The sequence below is a fragment of the Xiphias gladius genome, chromosome 12, assembly GCF_016859285.1.
Source record: "Xiphias gladius isolate SHS-SW01 ecotype Sanya breed wild chromosome 12, ASM1685928v1, whole genome shotgun sequence".
In the NCBI taxonomy this organism is placed as follows: Eukaryota; Metazoa; Chordata; class Actinopteri; order Istiophoriformes; family Xiphiidae; genus Xiphias; species Xiphias gladius.
This window is the reverse complement of record NC_053411.1, coordinates 7,707,570-7,729,356: the sequence shown is the minus strand read 5'-3', so window position 1 is coordinate 7,729,356 and position 21,787 is coordinate 7,707,570.

The window sequence follows — 21,787 nt, the reverse complement described above, 5'->3', positions numbered from 1 at the left end:
AGCCCTACCTGTCTCAGAGGGCACAATAGAGGATGCCATGTGAGGATCTCCTCTCAGTCCAGCCACAATCTATAACCCCACTGCCACCTGCACACCAGCAGACCCAGGGGAAACAGGAGGGCAACTGCGTGTCAAATGAGGAAAAAAAAAAAAAAGGCTCTTATCTTTACCAGCTTTTTTCCTCTTGAGCTGTGCACACGTATGTTAAATATACTGTATGCTGTAATAAACGATGTGTTTTCTCTCTCGTTTAATTGTGTTCGAATTCTGCATGTGTATCACTTTACTGCTTCACTAATGCTGCCCACTTTGTTTTATTAAGATATCTGGGGCAAAATGTTTTATCACACACGTGACCCCATGAAAGTAGTCCCACTGGAATCGTAACCAGTGACAGCTCTAGCTCTGATACACGGACTGTGATGCCTCATGCTGAAGTCCACTAAGAACGTTATCTACTTTGGTGCCATCTAGTGGCCTAAATTTGTAAATACTAAGAAATATACTCATACAGTAAACTATTAGCAATAGGCCGAGCAGTGATGACTGGTTTAGCCATTAGGTGACAGTGATACTGTCACAACATGTGCATTGGTATCCAGTATACTGTATTTCATTTGTCTGAATTATTCATTTGAATTATTTTATGTCAACAAATCACCTTCATTTGGAATCAATTAAAACGTTCACTGTCTGTTCTCATTTATAAGGAGTAGCAGCATGGCATCCCATGGTCCATACTTAATGGTCTGTTATGTGTTGAAAGTGAATCCCAACTGTTACTGCTTCTATTGTGAAATCATCTTCCCCGGGAGCAGGAACAATGTCAGACTAAAAGGTTATCTGTGGCTAGGGGCTTTTGAACTTTTCCCTTTATCTGACAGGCAGAAAGATTTCCAAGTGATACGAAAAAAGTCCTGTTCAGAAACTGAACCAAAATTACCCTGACTGTGTCACTTTGAATTCAGGGTGTATTTATGGACGGTGGGTAAGCAGATTACTGCGCAGGCAGGTGCATGGACATACTACTCAACTGAACGGTAGCAGTTCAATTTAACTGTGCTGTGTTCAAAAAGTCTATGATAACATTGAAAGACTGAGCACATTGCAGTTTGACCTTTACAAGTAATTTTATTCTGATTTTATATGGTACAGGATGTTAGTTGCTTCATCAATGAGCTTGTTATAGTGGACTTTAATGATCTATCTCACTAACATCAACATTTAATGACTCCCCACAGCCCATGCAGCAGTGTTCTAAAGGTTGTTAGTTAAATGATAACCAGTACTAAACACATTTATATATATACACATTAATATGTATATATATATATTTATATATAATAACATTATATATATACACACACACATATATAATAACATTATATAAATATACATTAATATATCCCGACAGAACAAAGTTGACATGTTGGGAGCACATGGAGGAATTTCTTTGGTTTTTAATTTGACCACAATGTTTTCTACTGATTCGTGTAGTGTCCACTTGTCGTGATACTGAAAGATCGATATCACGAATCAGCTGAAGCGGTGAGCGGATGCACTTTGGATCAAACGGCGTGATCTGAATATTTTACTTTTTCAAAGCTGATTTTCTTTTCTTTTCTTTTCTTTTCTTTTCTTTTCTTTTATTTTAATTTTTATTTTATTTTAATTTTTATTTTATTTTATTTTATTTTATTTTATTTTATTTTATTTTATTTTATTTTATTTTATTTTTTATTTTTTATTTTATTTTATTTGTCAGTCAGTCGGTCAGTCAGTCGGTCTTTCCACTGGGTCGAACAGGGGAGACTGGAACGCTCTGAGGGTCCGGACCACGTCCACACGGCTCCTCAACGGGGAGACGCCTGCGGAATCTTGAGCCAAGCACCGGATCGAGCCGAGCTTGAAGCTCAGCGGCGTTCCTGGTGCCGCCTTACCGACAGGTACCTATCGGAAGGCCAGGCCTAGGGTTGACGTCCCATCAACCGAGACCCTGGCTCCATCCGACCACCAGAGCTTTCCACGTCTCCTCTGAGGGAGTGTGGAAGTGAAACTGACGGCTGCCACGGGTCCTACTTACAATCTCGGTTTTTGGGATCCGGTGACATCATCCGTGACGTCGCCCGTTGTCTGGCAGCGAGATTGTAAACAGAACCCGTGGCTGAGAACCGGTGACGTGACCGTCACCTTATTGGCTGTTGATAAAACATATCTGACAGCAGCAGGTCAAGTCCTGTCCAACGCATCCGCCTTTGCGCGTCCGTGCGGTGGCCACGGTTTTCAGCGTGCTGGTTCCGGGTCCCCTGGCAGGAGGGGCTCAGGCGTGATCCGGAACATCAGAGCTTTCGAGGGTCCTCTGAGGGACCTACCGGCCTTTTTCTGTCTTTCTTCCTTTCCAGACAAATCAAGTCAAATCTCCAACAAATAAAAGCCACTCGGACGTCTAGCACACAATCATAGATTATGCGAGTTAGTGTCAAATATAAAGAGTTCCCTTGTTCCAACCTGCCCCACTACTGGGGTGACTTTTAACAGTAGCTGGGCAAAGAAGTAACAATGAGAGGTAATTTGCTGAAATAAGATTCACACTATCCAGTCAATGCTTCTTTTTTCATTCTTTCTGAAAACTTTCCACCAAAGTTTCCTTCATGATACAACTGTACTCTGTGCTGGGCTAAATTAAAGACTGATTATTACAAATCCACTACTGTTTGTAGAATGTATAAAGTGCTTCATTTCCTACATTGAACACCTCAGTCATACTACAGTAGCAGGTATCTGTCATGTATCCACAATGTCTCATTTTGCCTAATTTTATGCTTCGCTGATTAAACATTCAAAATGGCTCCATGCAGGATTCAACAGTACTTAACTTGACCCTCTGTGACTTTTCTACCCGTGGGTTTATTGAACGTGGATCCAGTCAGATCATTTGGAGTATAGGGGCCGTCCTCAGGATATTTCCTGAACTCTATCATAGATCTGGAGACTTTTAAAGCAAATCTTTAATCTGTCCTTTGTCTTCTACAGAGAGAGAGAGAGAGGAGTCGAGATCAGACGAGGAGAGACAAGAGGAGACAGCATGCACTGTGAAGTCTCTAATTAAAAAACGTAAAATAAACCTTTATTTTATGTTAATGTGAAAGTCTCTATTCTTATAAACTTGTTGCTACATCTTTGCTGGACGGGAATGTGAAGCTCACGTTGCATACTGACCAATGACAGGCTCTGTTGGAAAGATAAGGCTGCCATTCTGACAGTTCTTATGAGCTCATCTCATTTCAAACAGTATTTGTACTGCTAATGGCTTAAAGTACAGTCACAGGTCTTCGACTCAGCTGATTTCAAACCTGCAAGAACTGATTGTTTGGAGTATTGGGGCATGAGAGATCAGGATGTGAAAACAACGTTAATATATCCCGACAGAACAAAGTTGACATGTTGGGAGCACATGGAGGAATTTCTTTGGTTCTTAATTTGACCACAATGTTTTCTACTGATTCGTGTAGTGTCCACTTGTCGTGGTACTGAAAGATCGATATCACGAATCAGCTGAAGCGGTGAGCGGATGCACTTTGGATCAACGGCGTGATCTGAATATGTTACTTTTTCAAAGCTGATTTTATTTTATTTTATTTTATTTTTATTTTTATTTTTATTTTTATTTTTATTTTTATTTTTATTTAATTTATTTTTGTTTTTTTTAATTTTATATTATTTTATATTATTTTATATTATTTTTATTTTTTATTTTATTTTATTTTATTTTATTTTATTTTATTTTATTTTTATTTTTATTTTTATTTTTTTATTTTATTTTATTTTTTTTTTATTTTATTTTATTTTATTTTTTATTTATTTTATTTTTATTTTTATTTTTATTTATTTTTTTATTCATTTATTTTATTTTATTTTTATTTTTTATTTTTTTTATTTTATTTTATTTTTTTTGTCAGTCAGTCGGTCAGTCAGTCGGTCTTTCCACTGGGTCGAACAGGGGAGACTGGAACGCTCTGAGGGTCCGGACCACGTCCACACGGCTCCTTAGTGGGGAGGCACGGAGGTGCGAGGGTGTAGCACCGGATCGTGCCACGAGCTTGAAGCTCAGCGGCGTTCCTGGTGCTGCCTTACCGACAGGTACCTATCGGAAAGCCAGGTCTGGGACAGGCTGAAGCCCATCAACCGAGACCCTGGCTCCATCCGACCACCAGAGCTTTCCACGTCTCCTCTGAGGGAGTGTGGAAGTGAAACTGACGGCTGCCACGGGTCCTACTTACAATCTCGGTTTTTGGGATCCGGTGACATCATCCGTGACGTCGCCCGTTGTCTGGCAGCGAGATTGTAAACAGAACCCGTGGCTGAGAACCGGTGACGTGACCGTCACCTTATTGGCTATTGATAAAACATATCTGACAGCAGCAGGTGGCGCTGCTGAGCCTCGGGATCGTGTTGTGGCCTGGGGGCTCAAGTCCTGTCCAACGCATCCGGCCTTTGCGCGTCCGTGCGGTGGCCACGGTTTTTCCAGCGTGCTGGTTCCGGGTCCCCTGGCAGGAGGGGCTCAGGCGTGATCCGGAACATCAGAGCTTTCGAGGGTCCTCTGAGGGACCTACCGGCCTTTTTCTGTCTTTGTTTTTCTGTCTTTCGTGCTTTGGCACGCTGCCCACAGCCCTACCTGTCTCAGAGGGCACAATAGAGGGATGCCATGTGAGGATCTCCTCTCCAGTCCAGCCACAATCTATAACCCCACTGCCACCTGCACACCAGCAGACCCCAGGGGAAACAGGAGGGCAACTGCGTGTCAAATGAGGAAAAAAAAAAAAGAAAGGCTCTTATCTTTACCAGCTTTTTCCTCTTGAGCTGTGCACACGTATGTTAAATATACTGTATGCTGTAATAAACGATGTGTTTTCTCTCTCGTTTAATTGTGTTCGAATTCTGCATGTGTATCACTTTACTGCTTCACTAATGCTGCCCACTTTGTTTTATTAAGATATCTGGGGCAAAATGTTTTATCACACACGTGACCCCATGAAAGTAGTCCCACTGGAATCGTAACCAGTGACAGCTCTAGCTCTGATACACGGACTGTGATGCCTCATGCTGAAGTCCACTAAGAACGTTATCTACTTTGGTGCCATCTAGTGGCCTAAATTTGTAAATACTAAGAAATATACTCATACAGTAAACTATTAGCAATAGGCCGAGCAGTGATGACTGGTTTAGCCATTAGGTGACAGTGATACTGTCACAACATGTGCATTGGTATCCAGTATACTGTATTTCATTTGTCTGAATTATTCATTTGAATTATTTTATGTCAACAAATCACCTTCATTTGGAATCAATTAAAACGTTCACTGTCTGTTCTCATTTATAAGGAGTAGCAGCATGGCATCCCATGGTCCATACTTAATGGTCTGTTATGTGTTGAAAGTGAATCCCAACTGTTACTGCTTCTATTGTGAAATCATCTTCCCGGGAGCAGGAACAATGTCAGACTAAAAGGTTATCTGTGGCTAGGGCTTTTGAACTTTTCCTTTATCTGACAGGCAGAAAGATTTCCAAGTGATACGAAAAAAGTCCTGTTCAGAAACTGAACCAAAATTACCCTGACTGTGTCACTTTGAATTCAGGGTGTATTTATGGACGGTGGGTAAGCAGATTACTGCGCAGGCAGGTGCATGGACATACTACTCAACTGAACGGTAGCAGTTCAATTTAACTGTGCTGTGTTCAAAAAGTCTATGATAACATTGAAAGACTGAGCACATTGCAGTTTGACCTTTACAAGTAATTTTATTCTGATTTTATATGGTACAGGATGTTAGTTGCTTCATCAATGAGCTTGTTATAGTGGACTTTAATGATCTATCTCACTAACATCAACATTTAATGACTCCCCACAGCCCATGCAGCAGTGTTCTAAAGGTTGTTAGTTAAATGATAACCAGTACTAAACACATTTATATATATACACATTAATATGTATATATATATATTTATATATAATAACATTATATATATACACACACACATATATAATAACATTATATAAATATACATTAATATATCCCGACAGAACAAAGTTGACATGTTGGGAGCACATGGAGGAATTTCTTTGGTTTTTAATTTGACCACAATGTTTTCTACTGATTCGTGTAGTGTCCACTTGTCGTGATACTGAAAGATCGATATCACGAATCAGCTGAAGCGGTGAGCGGATGCACTTTGGATCAAACGGCGTGATCTGAATATTTTACTTTTTCAAAGCTGATTTTCTTTTCTTTTCTTTTCTTTTCTTTTATTTAAATTTTTATTTTATTTTAATTTTTATTTAATTTTAATTTTAATTTAATTTAATTTAATTTAATTTAATTTTATTTTATTTTATTTTATTTTATTTTATTTTATTTTATTTTATTTTTTATTTTATTTTATTTGTCAGTCAGTCGGTCAGTCAGTCGGTCTTTCCACTGGGTCGAACAGGGGAGACTGGAACGCTCTGAGGGTCCGGACCACGTCCACACGGCTCCTCAACGGGGAGACGCACGGAGGTGCGAGCCAAGCACCGGATCGAGCCCCGAGCTTGAAGCTCAGCGGCGTTCCTGGTGCCGCCTTACCGACAGGTACCTATCGGAAGGCCAGGCCTAGGGTTGACGTCCCATCAACCGAGACCCTGGCTCCATCCGACCACCAGAGCTTTCCACGTCTCCTCTGAGGGAGTGTGGAAGTGAATGAGCGGCTGCCACGGGACATACTTACAATCTCGGTTTTTGGGATCCGGTGACATCATCCGTGACGTCGCCCGTTGTCTGGCAGCGAGATTGTAAACAGAACCCGTGGCTGAGAACCGGTGACGTGACCGTCACCTTATTGGCTGTTGATAAAACATATCTGACAGCAGCAGGTCAAGTCCTGTCCAACGCATCCGGCCTTTGCGCGTCCGTGCGGTGGCCACGGTTTTTCCAGCGTGCTGGTTCCGGGTCCCCTGGCAGGAGGGGCTCAGGCGTGATCCGGAACATCAGAGCTTTCGAGGGTCCTCTGAGGGACCTACCGGCCTTTTTCTGTCTTTCTTTCTTTCCAGACAAATCAAGTCCAATCTCCAACAAATAAAAGCCACTCGGACGTCTAGCACACAATCATAGATTATGCGAGTTAGTGTCAAATATAAAGAGTTCCCTTGTTCCAACCTGCCCCACTACTGGGGTGACTTTTAACAGTAGCTGGGCAAAGAAGTAACAATGAGAGGTAATTTGCTGAAATAAGATTCACACTATCCAGTCAATGCTTCTTTTTTCATTCTTTCTGAAAACTTTCACCCAAAGTTTCCTTCATGATACAACTGTACTCTGTGCTGGGCTAAATTAAAGACTGATTATTACAAATCCACTACTGTTTGTAGAATGTATAAAGTGCTTCATTTCCTACATTGAACACCTCAGTCATACTACAGTAGCAGGTATCTGTCATGTATCCACAATGTCTCATTTTGCCTAATTTTATGCTTCGCTGATTAAACATTCAAAATGGCTCCATGCAGGATTCAACAGTACTTAACTTGACCCTCTGTGACTTTTCTACCCGTGGGTTTATTGAACGTGGATCCAGTCAGATCATTTGGAGTATAGGGGCCGTCCTCAGGATATTTCCTGAACTCTATCATAGATCTGGAGACTTTTAAAGCAAATCTTTAATCTGTCCTTTGTCTTCTACAGAGAGAGAGAGAGAGGAGTCGAGATCAGACGAGGAGAGACAAGAGGAGACAGCATGCACTGTGAAGTCTCTAATTAAAAAACGTAAAATAAACCTTTATTTTATGTTAATGTGAAAGTCTCTATTCTTATCGCTTGTTGCGCTACATCTTTGCTGGACACGGGAATGTGAAGCTCACGTTTAGCATACTGACCAATGACAGGCTCTGTTGGAAAGATAAGGCTGCCATTCTGACAGTTCTTATGAGCTCATCTCATTTCAAACAGTATTTGTACTGCTAATGGCTTAAAGTACAGTCACAGGTCTTCGACTCAGCTGATTTCAAACCTGCAAGAACTGATTGTTTGGAGTATTGGGGGGCCGCAGAGATCAGGATGTGAAAAACGCGTTAATATATCCCGACAGAACAAAGTTGACATGTTGGGAGCACATGGAGGAATTTCTTTGGTTCTTAATTTGACCACAATGTTTTCTACTGATTCGTGTAGTGTCCACTTGTCGTGGTACTGAAAGATCGATATCACGAATCAGCTGAAGCGGTGAGCGGATGCACTTTGGATCAAACGGCGTGATCTGAATATGTTACTTTTTCAAAGCTGATTTTATTTTATTTTATTTTATTTCATTTTATATTTTATTTTATTTTATTTTATATTTTATTTTATTTTATTTTATTTTATTTTTATTTTTATTTTTATTTTTATTTAATTTATTTTTGTTTTTTTTAATTTTATATTATTTTATATTATTTTATATTATTTTATTTTTTATTTTATTTTATTTTTTTTTTATATTTTATTTTATTTATTTTTATTTTTATTTTTATTTTATTTTTATTTTATTTTTATTTTTTTTATTTTGTTTTTTTATTTTATATATTTTATTTTATTTTATTTTATTTTTTATTTTTCATATTTTATTTTATTTTTATTTTTATTTTTATTTTTATTTTTATTTAATTTATTTTTGTTTTTTTTAATTTTATATTATTTTATATTATTTTATATTATTTTTATTTTATTTTATTTTATTTTATTTTTTTTATTTTTTTATTTTATTTTATTTTATTTTATTTTTTTTATATTATTTTATTTTATTTTATTTTTATTTCATTTTTTTTTTATTTTATTTTTATTTTTATTTATTTTTTTATTCATTTATTTTATTTTATTTTTATTTTTTATTTTTTTTATTTTATTTTATTTTTTTTGTCAGTCAGTCGGTCAGTCAGTCGGTCTTTCCACTGGGTCGAACAGGGGAGACTGGAACGCTCTGAGGGTCCGGACCACGTCCACACGGCTCCTTAGTGGGGAGGCGCACGGAGGTGCGAGGGTGTAGCACCGGATCGTGCCACGAGCTTGAAGCTCAGCGGCGTTCCTGGTGCTGCCTTACCGACAGGTACCTATCGGAAAGCCAGGTCTGGGACAGGCTGAAGCCCATCAACCGAGACCCTGGCTCCATCCGACCACCAGAGCTTTCCACGTCTCCTCTGAGGGAGTGTGGAAGTGAAACTGACGGCTGCCACGGGTCCTACTTACAATCTCGGTTTTTGGGATCCGGTGACATCATCCGTGACGTCGCCCGTTGTCTGGCAGCGAGATTGTAAACAGAACCCGACGTGACAGTCACCTTATTGGCTATTGATAAAACATATCTGACAGCAGCAGGTGGCGCTGCTGAGCCTCGGGATCGTGTTGTGGCCTGGGGGCTCAAGTCCTGTCCAACGCATCCGGCCTTTGCGCGTCCGTGCGGTGGCCACGGTTTTTCCAGCGTGCTGGTTCCGGGTCCCCTGGCAGGAGGGGCTCAGGCGTGATCCGGAACATCAGAGCTTTCGAGGGTCCTCTGAGGGACCTACCGGCCTTTTTCTGTCTTTGTTTTTCTGTCTTTCGTGCTTTGGCACGCTGCCCACAGCCCTACCTGTCTCAGAGGGCACAATAGAGGGATGCCATGTGAGGATCTCCTCTCCAGTCCAGCCACAATCTATAACCCCACTGCCACCTGCACACCAGCAGACCCCAGGGGAAACAGGAGGGCAACTGCGTGTCAAATGAGGAAAAAAAAAAAAGAAAGGCTCTTATCTTTACCAGCTTTTTCCTCTTGAGCTGTGCACACGTATGTTAAATATACTGTATGCTGTAATAAACGATGTGTTTTCTCTCTCGTTTAATTGTGTTCGAATTCTGCATGTGTATCACTTTACTGCTTCACTAATGCTGCCCACTTTGTTTTATTAAGATATCTGGGGCAAAATGTTTTATCACACACGTGACCCCATGAAAGTAGTCCCACTGGAATCGTAACCAGTGACAGCTCTAGCTCTGATACACGGACTGTGATGCCTCATGCTGAAGTCCACTAAGAACGTTATCTACTTTGGTGCCATCTAGTGGCCTAAATTTGTAAATACTAAGAAATATACTCATACAGTAAACTATTAGCAATAGGCCGAGCAGTGATGACTGGTTTAGCCATTAGGTGACAGTGATACTGTCACAACATGTGCATTGGTATCCAGTATACTGTATTTCATTTGTCTGAATTATTCATTTGAATTATTTTATGTCAACAAATCACCTTCATTTGGAATCAATTAAAACGTTCACTGTCTGTTCTCATTTATAAGGAGTAGCAGCATGGCATCCCATGGTCCATACTTAATGGTCTGTTATGTGTTGAAAGTGAATCCCAACTGTTACTGCTTCTATTGTGAAATCATCTTCCCCGGGAGCAGGAACAATGTCAGACTAAAAGGTTATCTGTGGCTAGGGGCTTTTGAACTTTTCCCTTTATCTGACAGGCAGAAAGATTTCCAAGTGATACGAAAAAAGTCCTGTTCAGAAACTGAACCAAAATTACCCTGACTGTGTCACTTTGAATTCAGGGTGTATTTATGGACGGTGGGTAAGCAGATTACTGCGCAGGCAGGTGCATGGACATACTACTCAACTGAACGGTAGCAGTTCAATTTAACTGTGCTGTGTTCAAAAAGTCTATGATAACATTGAAAGACTGAGCACATTGCAGTTTGACCTTTACAAGTAATTTTATTCTGATTTTATATGGTACAGGATGTTAGTTGCTTCATCAATGAGCTTGTTATAGTGGACTTTAATGATCTATCTCACTAACATCAACATTTAATGACTCCCCACAGCCCATGCAGCAGTGTTCTAAAGGTTGTTAGTTAAATGATAACCAGTACTAAACACATTTATATATATACACATTAATATGTATATATATATATTTATATATAATAACATTATATATATACACACACACATATATAATAACATTATATAAATATACATTAATATATCCCGACAGAACAAAGTTGACATGTTGGGAGCACATGGAGGAATTTCTTTGGTTTTTAATTTGACCACAATGTTTTCTACTGATTCGTGTAGTGTCCACTTGTCGTGATACTGAAAGATCGATATCACGAATCAGCTGAAGCGGTGAGCGGATGCACTTTGGATCAAACGGCGTGATCTGAATATGTTACTTTTTCAAAGCTGATTTTCTTTTCTTTTATTTTCTTTTCTTTTCTTTTATTTTATTTAAATTTTTATTTTATTTAATTTTTATTTTATTTTAATTTATTTATTTTATTTTATTTTATTTTATTTTATTTTATTTTATTTTATTTTATTTTATTTTATTTTATTTTATTTTTTATTTTATTTTATTTGTCAGTCAGTCGGTCAGTCAGTCGGTCTTTCCACTGGGTCGAACAGGGGAGACTGGAAACTCTGAGGTCGGACCACGTCCACACGGCTCCTCAACGGGAGACGCGAATCTTGGGCCAAGCACCGGATCGAGCCCCGAGCTTGAAGCTCAGCGGCGTTCCTGGTGCCGCCTTACCGACAGGTACCTATCGGAAGGCCAGGCCTAGGGTTGACGTCCCATCAACCGAGACCCTGGCTCCATCCGACCACCAGAGCTTTCCACGTCTCCTCTGAGGGAGTGTGGAAGTGAAACTGACGGCTGCCACGGGTCCTACTTACAATCTCGGTTTTGGGATCGGTGACATCATCCGTGGCGTCGCCGTTGTCTGGCAGCGAGATTGTAAACAGAACCGTGGCTGAGAACGGTGACGTGACCGTCACCTTATTGGCTGTTGATAAAACATATCTGACAGCAGCAGGTCAAGTCCTGTCCAACGCGATCCGGCCTTTGCGCGTCCGTGCGGTGGCCGGTTTTTCCAGCGTGCTGGTTCGGGTCCCCTGGCAGGAGGGGCTCAGGCGTGATCCGGAACATCAGAGCTTTGAGGGTCCTCTGAGGGACCTACCGGCCTTTTCTGTCTTTCTTTCTTTCCAGACAAATCAAGTCCAATCTCCAACAAATAAAAGCCACTCGGACGTCTAGCACACAATCATAGATTATGCGAGTTAGTGTCAAATATAAAGAGTTCCTTGTTCCAACCTGCCCCACTACTGGGGTGACTTTTAACAGTAGCTGGGCAAAGAAGTAACAATGAGAGGTAATTTGCTGAAATAAGATTCACACTATCCAGTCAATGCTTCTTTTTCATTCTTTCTGAAAACTTTCCACCAAAGTTTCCTTCATGATACAACTGTACTCTGTGCTGGGCTAAATTAAAGACTGATTATTACAAATCCACTACTGTTTGTAGAATGTATAAAGTGCTTCATTTCCTACATTGAACACCTCAGTCATACTACAGTAGCAGGTATCTGTCATGTATCCACAATGTCTCATTTTGCCTAATTTTATGCTTCGCTGATTAAACATTCAAAATGGCTCCATGCAGGATTCAACAGTACTTAACTTGACCCTCTGTGACTTTTCTACCCGTGGGTTTATTGAACGTGGATCCAGTCAGATCATTTGGAGTATAGGGGCCGTCCTCAGGATATTTCCTGAACTCTATCATAGATCTGGAGACTTTTAAAGCAAATCTTTAATCTGTCCTTTGTCTTCTACAGAGAGAGAGAGGAGTCGAGATCAGACGAGGAGAGACAAGAGGAGACAGCATGCACTGTGAAGTCTCTAATTAAAAAACGTAAAATAAACCTTTATTTTATGTTAATGTGAAAGTCTCTATTCTTATCGCTTGTTGCGCTACATCTTTGCTGGACACGGGAATGTGAAGCTCACGTTTAGCATACTGACCAATGACAGGCTCTGTTGGAAAGATAAGGCTGCCATTCTGACAGTTCTTATGAGCTCATCTCATTTCAAACAGTATTTGTACTGCTAATGGCTTAAAGTACAGTCACAGGTCTTCGACTCAGCTGATTTCAAACCTGCAAGAACTGATTGTTTGGAGTATTGGGGGGCCGCAGAGATCAGGATGTGAAAACAACGTTAATATATCCCGACAGAACAAAGTTGACATGTTGGGAGCACATGGAGGAATTTCTTTGGTTCTTAATTTGACCACAATGTTTTCTACTGATTCGTGTAGTGTCCACTTGTCGTGGTACTGAAAGATCGATATCACGAATCAGCTGAAGCGGTGAGCGGATGCACTTTGGATCAAACGGCGTGATCTGAATATGTTACTTTTTCAAAGCTGATTTTATTTTATTTTATTTTATTTTATTTTATTTTATTTTATTTTTATTTTTATTTTTATTTTTATTTAATTTATTTTTGTTTTTTTTAATTTTATATTATTTTATATTATTTTATATTATTTTTATTTTTATTTTATTTTATTTTATTTTATTTTATTTTATTTTTTTTTTTTATTTTATTTTATTTTTTTATATTATTTTATTTTATTTTATTTTATTTCATTTTTTTATTTTATTTTATTTTATTTTTATTTTTATTTTTATTTATTTTTTTATTATTTTATTTTATTTTATTTTTATTTTTTTTTTTTTATTTTATTTTTTTTGTCAGTCAGTCGGTCAGTCAGTCGGTCTTTCCACTGGGTCGAACAGGGGAGACTGGAACGCTCTGAGGGTCCGGACCACGTCCACACGGCTCCTTAGTGGGGAGGCGCACGGAGGTGCGAGGGTGTAGCACCGGATCGTGCCACGAGCTTGAAGCTCAGCGGCGTTCCTGGTGCTGCCTTACCGACAGGTACCTATCGGAAAGCCAGGTCTGGGACAGGCTGAAGCCCATCAACCGAGACCCTGGCTCCATCCGACCACCAGAGCTTTCCACGTCTCCTCTGAGGGAGTGTGGAAGTGAAACTGACGGCTGCCACGGGTCCTACTTACAATCTCGGTTTTTGGGATCCGGTGACATCATCCGTGACGTCGCCCGTTGTCTGGCAGCGAGATTGTAAACAGAACCCGTGGCTGAGAACCGGTGACGTGACCGTCACCTTATTGGCTATTGATAAAACATATCTGACAGCAGCAGGTGGCGCTGCTGAGCCTCGGGATCGTGTTGTGGCCTGGGGGCTCAAGTCCTGTCCAACGCATCCGGCCTTTGCGCGTCCGTGCGGTGGCCACGGTTTTTCCAGCGTGCTGGTTCCGGGTCCCCTGGCAGGAGGGGCTCAGGCGTGATCCGGAACATCAGAGCTTTCGAGGGTCCTCTGAGGGACCTACCGGCCTTTTTCTGTCTTTGTTTTTCTGTCTTTCGTGCTTTGGCACGCTGCCCACAGCCCTACCTGTCTCAGAGGGCACAATAGAGGGATGCCATGTGAGGATCTCCTCTCCAGTCCAGCCACAATCTATAACCCCACTGCCACCTGCACACCAGCAGACCCCAGGGGAAACAGGAGGGCAACTGCGTGTCAAATGAGGAAAAAAAAAAAAGAAAGGCTCTTATCTTTACCAGCTTTTTCCTCTTGAGCTGTGCACACGTATGTTAAATATACTGTATGCTGTAATAAACGATGTGTTTTCTCTCTCGTTTAATTGTGTTCGAATTCTGCATGTGTATCACTTTACTGCTTCACTAATGCTGCCCACTTTGTTTTATTAAGATATCTGGGGCAAAATGTTTTATCACACACGTGACCCCATGAAAGTAGTCCCACTGGAATCGTAACCAGTGACAGCTCTAGCTCTGATACACGGACTGTGATGCCTCATGCTGAAGTCCACTAAGAACGTTATCTACTTTGGTGCCATCTAGTGGCCTAAATTTGTAAATACTAAGAAATATACTCATACAGTAAACTATTAGCAATAGGCCGAGCAGTGATGACTGGTTTAGCCATTAGGTGACAGTGATACTGTCACAACATGTGCATTGGTATCCAGTATACACTGTATTTCATTTGTCTGAATTATTCATTTGAATTATTTTATGTCAACAAATCACCTTCATTTGGAATCAATTAAAACGTTCACTGTCTGTTCTCATTTATAAGGAGTAGCAGCATGGCATCCCATGGTCCATACTTAATGGTCTGTTATGTGTTGAAAGTGAATCCCAACTGTTACTGCTTCTATTGTGAAATCATCTTCCCGGGAGCAGGAACAATGTCAGACTAAAAGGTTATCTGTGGCTAGGGCTTTTGAACTTTTCCCTTTATCTGACAGGCAGAAAGATTTCCAAGTGATCTGAAAAAAGTCCTGTTCAGAAACTGAACCAAAATTACCCTGACTGTGTCACTTTGAATTCAGGGTGTATTTATGGACGGTGGGTAAGCAGATTACTGCGCAGGCAGGTGCATGGACATACTACTCAACTGAACTGTAGCAGTTCAATTTAACTGTGCTGTGTTCAAAAGTCTATGATAACATTGAAAGACTGAGCACATTGCAGTTTGACCTTTACAAGTAATTTTATTCTGATTTTATATGGTACAGGATGTTAGTTGCTTCATCAATGAGCTTGTTATAGTGGACTTTAATGATCTATCTCACTAACATCAACATTTAATGACTCCCCACAGCCCATGCAGCAGTGTTCTAAAGGTTGTTAGTTAAATGATAACCAGTACTAAACACATTTATATATATACACATTAATATGTATATATATATTTATATATAATAACATTATATATATACACACACACATATATAATAACATTATATAAATATACATTAATATATCCCGACAGAACAAAGTTGACATGTTGGGAGCACATGGAGGAATTTCTTTGGTTCTTAATTTGACCACAATGTTTTCTACTGATTCGTGTAGTGTCCACTTGTCGTGATACTGAAAGATCGATATCACGAATCAGCTGAAGCGGTGAGCGGATGCACTTTGGATCAAACGGCGTGATCTGAATATGTTACTTTTTCAAAGCTGATTTTATTTTATTTTTATTTTATTTTCTTTTATTTTATTTTTATTTTATTTTATTTTATTTTATTTTAATTTTATTTTATTTTAATTTTATTATTTAATTTTATTTAATTTAATTTAATTTAATTTTATTTTATTTTATTTTATTTTATTTTATTTTATTATTTTATTTTATTTTTATTTTTTATTTTATTTGTCAGTCAGTCGGTCAGTCAGTCGGTCTTTCCACTGGGTCGAACAGGGAGACTGAACGCTCTGAGGTCCGGACCACGTCCACACGGCTCCTCAACGGGGAGACGCACGAATCTTGAGGCCAAGCACCGGATCGAGCCCCGAGCTTGAAGCTCAGCGGCGTTCCTGGTGCCGCCTTACCGACAGGTACCTATCGGAAGGCCAGGCCTAGGGTTGACGTCCCATCAACCGAGACCCTGGCTCCATCCGACCACCAGAGCTTTCCACGTCTCCTCTGAGGGTGTGGAAGTGAAATGACGGCTGCCACGGGTCCTACTTACAATCTCGGTTTTGGGATCCGGTGACATCATCCGTGACGTCGCCCGTTGTCTGGCAGCGAGATTGTAAACAGAACCGTGGCTGAGAACCGGTGACGTGACCGTCACCTTATTGGCTGTTGATAAAACATATCTGACAGCAGCAGGTCAAGTCCTGTCCAACGCATCCGGCCTTTGCGCGTCCGTGCGGTGGCCACGGTTTTTCCAGCGTGCTGGTTCCGGGTCCCCTGGCAGGAGGGGCTCAGGCGTGATCCGGAACATCAGAGCTTTCGAGGGTCCTCTGAGGGACCTACCGGCCTTTTTCTGTCTTTCTTTCTTTCCAGACAAATCAAGTCCAATCTCCAACAAATAAAAGCCACTCGGACGTCTAGCACACAATCATAGATTATGCGAGTTAGTGTCAAATATAAAGAGTTCCCTTGTTCCAACCTGCCCCACTACTGGGGTGACTTTTAACAGTAGCTGGGCAAAGAAGTAACAATGAGAGGTAATTTGCTGAAATAAGATTCACACTATCCAGTCAATGCTTCTTTTTTCATTCTTTCTGAAAACTTTCCACCAAAGTTTCCTTCATGATACAACTGTACTCTGTGCTGGGCTAAATTAAAGACTGATTATTACAAATCCACTACTGTTTGTAGAATGTATAAAGTGCTTCATTTCCTACATTGAACACCTCAGTCATACTACAGTAGCAGGTATCTGTCATGTATCCACAATGTCTCATTTTGCCTAATTTTATGCTTCGCTGATTAAACATTCAAAATGGCTCCATGCAGGATTCAACAGTACTTAACTTGACCCTCTGTGACTTTTCTACCCGTGGGTTTATTGAACGTGGATCCAGTCAGATCATTTGGAGTATAGGGTCAGTCCTCAGGATATTTCCTGAAATCTATCATAGATCTGGAGACTTTTAAAGCAAATCTTTAATCTGTCCTTTGTCTTCTACAGAGAGAGAGAGAGTCGAGATCAGGCGAGGAGACAAGAGGAGACAGCATGCACTGTGAAGTCTCTAATTAAAAACGTAAAATAAACCTTTATTTTATGTTAATGTGAAAGTCTCTATTCTTATAAACGCTTGTTGCGCTACATCTTTGCTGGACACGGGAATGTGAAGCTCACGTTTAGCATACTGACCAATGACAGGCTCTGTTGGAAAGATAAGGCTGCCATTCTGACAGTTCTTATGAGCTCATCTCATTTCAAACAGTATTTGTACTGCTAATGGCTTAAAGTACAGTCACAGGTCTTCGACTCAGCTGATTTCAAACCTGCAAGAACTGATTGTTTGGAGTATTGGGGGGCCGCAGAGATCAGGATGTGAAAACAACGTTAATATATCCCGACAGAACAAAGTTGACATGTTGGGAGCACATGGAGGAATTTCTTTGGTTCTTAATTTGACCACAATGTTTTCTACTGATTCGTGTAGTGTCCACTTGTCGTGGTACTGAAAGATCGATATCACGAATCAGCTGAAGCGGAGAGCGTATGCACTTTGGATCAATCGTCGTGATCTGATTATTTTACTTTTTCAAATCTGATTTTATTTTATTTTATTTTATTTTATTTTATTTTATTTTTATTTTTATTTTATTTTATTTTTATTTTTATTTAATTTATTTTTGTTTATTTTAATTTTATATTTATTTTATTTTATATTATTTTTTATTTTTATTTTATTTTATTTTATTTTATTTTATTTTTATTTTTAATTTTATTTTATTTTTTATATTATTTTATTTTATTTTATTTTTATTTTATTTTTTTATTTTTATTTTATTTTATTTTATTTTATTTTATTTTTTATTTTTCTTATTTTATTTTATTTTATTTTTATTTTTTATTTTTTTATTTTATTTTATTTTTTTTGTCAGTCAGTCGGTCAGTCGGTCTTTCCACTGGGTCGAACAGGGGAGACTGGAACGCTCTGAGGGTCCGGACCACGTCCACACGGCTCCTTAGTGGGGAGGCACGGAGGTGCGAGGGTGTAGCACCGGATCGTGCCACGAGCTTGAAGCTCAGCGGCGTTCCTGGTGCTGCCTTACCGACAGGTACCTATCGGAAAGCCAGGTCTGGGACAGGCTGAAGCCCATCAACCGAGACCCTGGCTCCATCCGACCACCAGAGCTTTCCACGTCTCCTCTGAGGGAGTGTGGAAGTGAAACTGACGGCTGCCACGGGTCCTACTTACAATCTCGGTTTTTGGGATCCGGTGACATCATCCGTGACGTCGCCCGTTGTCTGGCAGCGAGATTGTAAACAGAACCCGTGGCTGAGAACCGGTGACGTGACCGTCACCTTATTGGCTATTGATAAAACATATCTGACAGCAGCAGGTGGCGCTGCTGAGCCTCGGGATCGTGTTGTGGCCTGGGGGCTCAAGTCCTGTCCAACGCATCCGGCCTTTGCGCGTCCGTGCGGTGGCCACGGTTTTTCCAGCGTGCTGGTTCCGGGTCCCCTGGCAGGAGGGGCTCAGGCGTGATCCGGAACATCAGAGCTTTCGAGGGTCCTCTGAGGGACCTACCGGCCTTTTTCTGTCTTTGTTTTTCTGTCTTTCGTGCTTTGGCACGCTGCCCACAGCCCTACCTGTCTCAGAGGGCACAATAGAGGGATGCCATGTGAGGATCTCCTCTCCAGTCCAGCCACAATCTATAACCCCACTGCCACCTGCACACCAGCAGACCCCAGGGGAAACAGGAGGGCAACTGCGTGTCAAATGAGGAAAAAAAAAAAGAAAGGCTCTTATCTTTACCAGCTTTTTCCTCTTGAGCTGTGCACACGTATGTTAAATATACTGTATGCTGTAATAAACGATGTGTTTTCTCTCTCGTTTAATTGTGTTCGAATTCTGCATGTGTATCACTTTACTGCTTCACTAATGCTGCCCACTTTGTTTTATTAAGATATCTGGGGCAAAATGTTTTATCACACGTGACCCCATGAAAGTAGTCCCACTGGAATCGTAACCAGTGACAGCTCTAGCTCTGATACACGGACTGTGATGCCTCATGCTGAAGTCCACTAAGAACGTTATCTACTTTGGTGCCATCTAGTGGCCTAAATTTGTAAATACTAAGAAATATACTCATACAGTAAACTATTAGCAATAGGCCGAGCAGTGATGACTGGTTTAGCCATTAGGTGACAGTGATACTGTCACAACATGTGCATTGGTATCCAGTACACTGTATTTCATTTGTCTGAATTATTCATTTGAATTATTTTATGTCAACAAATCACCTTCATTTGGAATCAATTAAAACGTTCACTGTCTGTTCTCATTTATAAGGAGTAGCAGCATGGCATCCCATGGTCCATACTTAATGGTCTGTTATGTGTTGAAAGTGAATCCCAACTGTTACTGCTTCTATTGTGAAATCATCTTCCCCGGGAGCAGGAACAATGTCAGACTAAAAGGTTATCTGTGGCTAGGGGCTTTTGAACTTTTCCCTTTATCTGACAGGCAGAAAGATTTCCAAGTGATACGAAAAAAGTCCTGTTCAGAAACTGAACCAAAATTACCCTGACTGTGTCACTTTGAATTCAGGGTGTATTTATGGACGGTGGGTAAGCAGATTACTGCGCAGGCAGGTGCATGGACATACTACTCAACTGAACTGTAGCAGTTCAATTTAACTGTGCTGTGTTCAAAAAGTCTATGATAACATTGAAAGACTGAGCACATTGCAGTTTGACCTTTACAAGTAATTTTATTCTGATTTTATATGGTACAGGATGTTAGTTGCTTCATCAATGAGCTTGTTATAGTGGACTTTAATGATCTATCTCACTAACATCAACATTTAATGACTCCCCACAGCCCATGCAGCAGTGTTCTAAAGGTTGTTAGTTAAATGATAACCAGTACTAAACACATTTATATATATACACATTAATATGTATATATATATATTTATATATAATAACATTATATATATACACACACATATATAATAACATTATATAAATATACATTAATATATCCCGACAGAACAAAGTTGACATGTTGGGAGCACATGGAGGAATTTCTTTGGTTTTTAATTTGACCACAATGTTTTCTACTGATTCGTGTAGTGTCCACTTGTCGTGATACTGAAAGATCGATATCACGAATCAGCTGAAGCGGTGAGCGGATGCACTTTGGATCAAACGGCGTGATCTGAATATTTTACTTTTTCAAAGCTGATTTTCTTTTCTTTTCTTTTCTTTTCTTTTCTTTTCTTTTCTTTTATTTTAATTTTTATTTTATTTTAATTTTTATTTTATTTTATTTTATTTTATTTTATTTTATTTTATTTTATTTTATTTTATTTTATTTTATTTTATTTTATTTTATTTTATTTGTCAGTCAGTCGGTCAGTCAGTCGGTCTTTCCACTGGGTCGAACAGGGGAGACTGGAACGCTCTGAGGGTCCGGACCACGTCCACACGGCTCCTCAACGGGGAGACGCACGGAGGTGCGAAGGCCAAGCACCGGATCGAGCCCCGAGCTTGAAGCTCAGCGGCGTTCCTGGTGCCGCCTTACCGACAGGTACCTATCGGAAGGCCAGGCCTAGGGTTGACGTCCCATCAACCGAGACCCTGGCTCCATCCGACCACCAGAGCTTTCCACGTCTCCTCTGAGGGAGTGTGGAAGTGAAACTGACGGCTGCCACGGGTCCTACTTACAATCTCGGTTTTTGGGATCCGGTGACATCATCCGTGACGTCGCCCGTTGTCTGGCAGCGAGATTGTAAACAGAACCCGTGGCTGAGAACCGGTGACGTGACCGTCACCTTATTGGCTGTTGATAAAACATATCTGACAGCAGCAGGTCAAGTCCTGTCCAACGCATCCGGCCTTTGCGCGTCCGTGCGGTGGCCACGGTTTTTCCAGCGTGCTGGTTCCGGGTCCCCTGGCAGGAGGGGCTCAGGCGTGATCCGGAACATCAGAGCTTTCGAGGGTCCTCTGAGGGACCTACCGGCCTTTTTCTGTCTTTCTTTCTTTCCAGACAAATCAAGTCCAATCTCCAACAAATAAAAGCCACTCGGACGTCTAGCACACAATCATAGATTATGCGAGTTAGTGTCAAATATAAAGAGTTCCCTTGTTCCAACCTGCCCCACTACTGGGGTGACTTTTAACAGTAGCTGGGCAAAGAAGTAACAATGAGAGGTAATTTGCTGAAATAAGATTCACACTATCCAGTCAATGCTTCTTTTTTCATTCTTTCTGAAAACTTTCCACCAAAGTTTCGTTAATGAAACAACTGTACTCTGTGCTGGGCTAAATTAAAGACTTAATGTTACCAATTATCCACTGAAAACATACAGTGTGGAAGCCTACTTCCACACAGATACAGATACTCAAACACAGATACCACG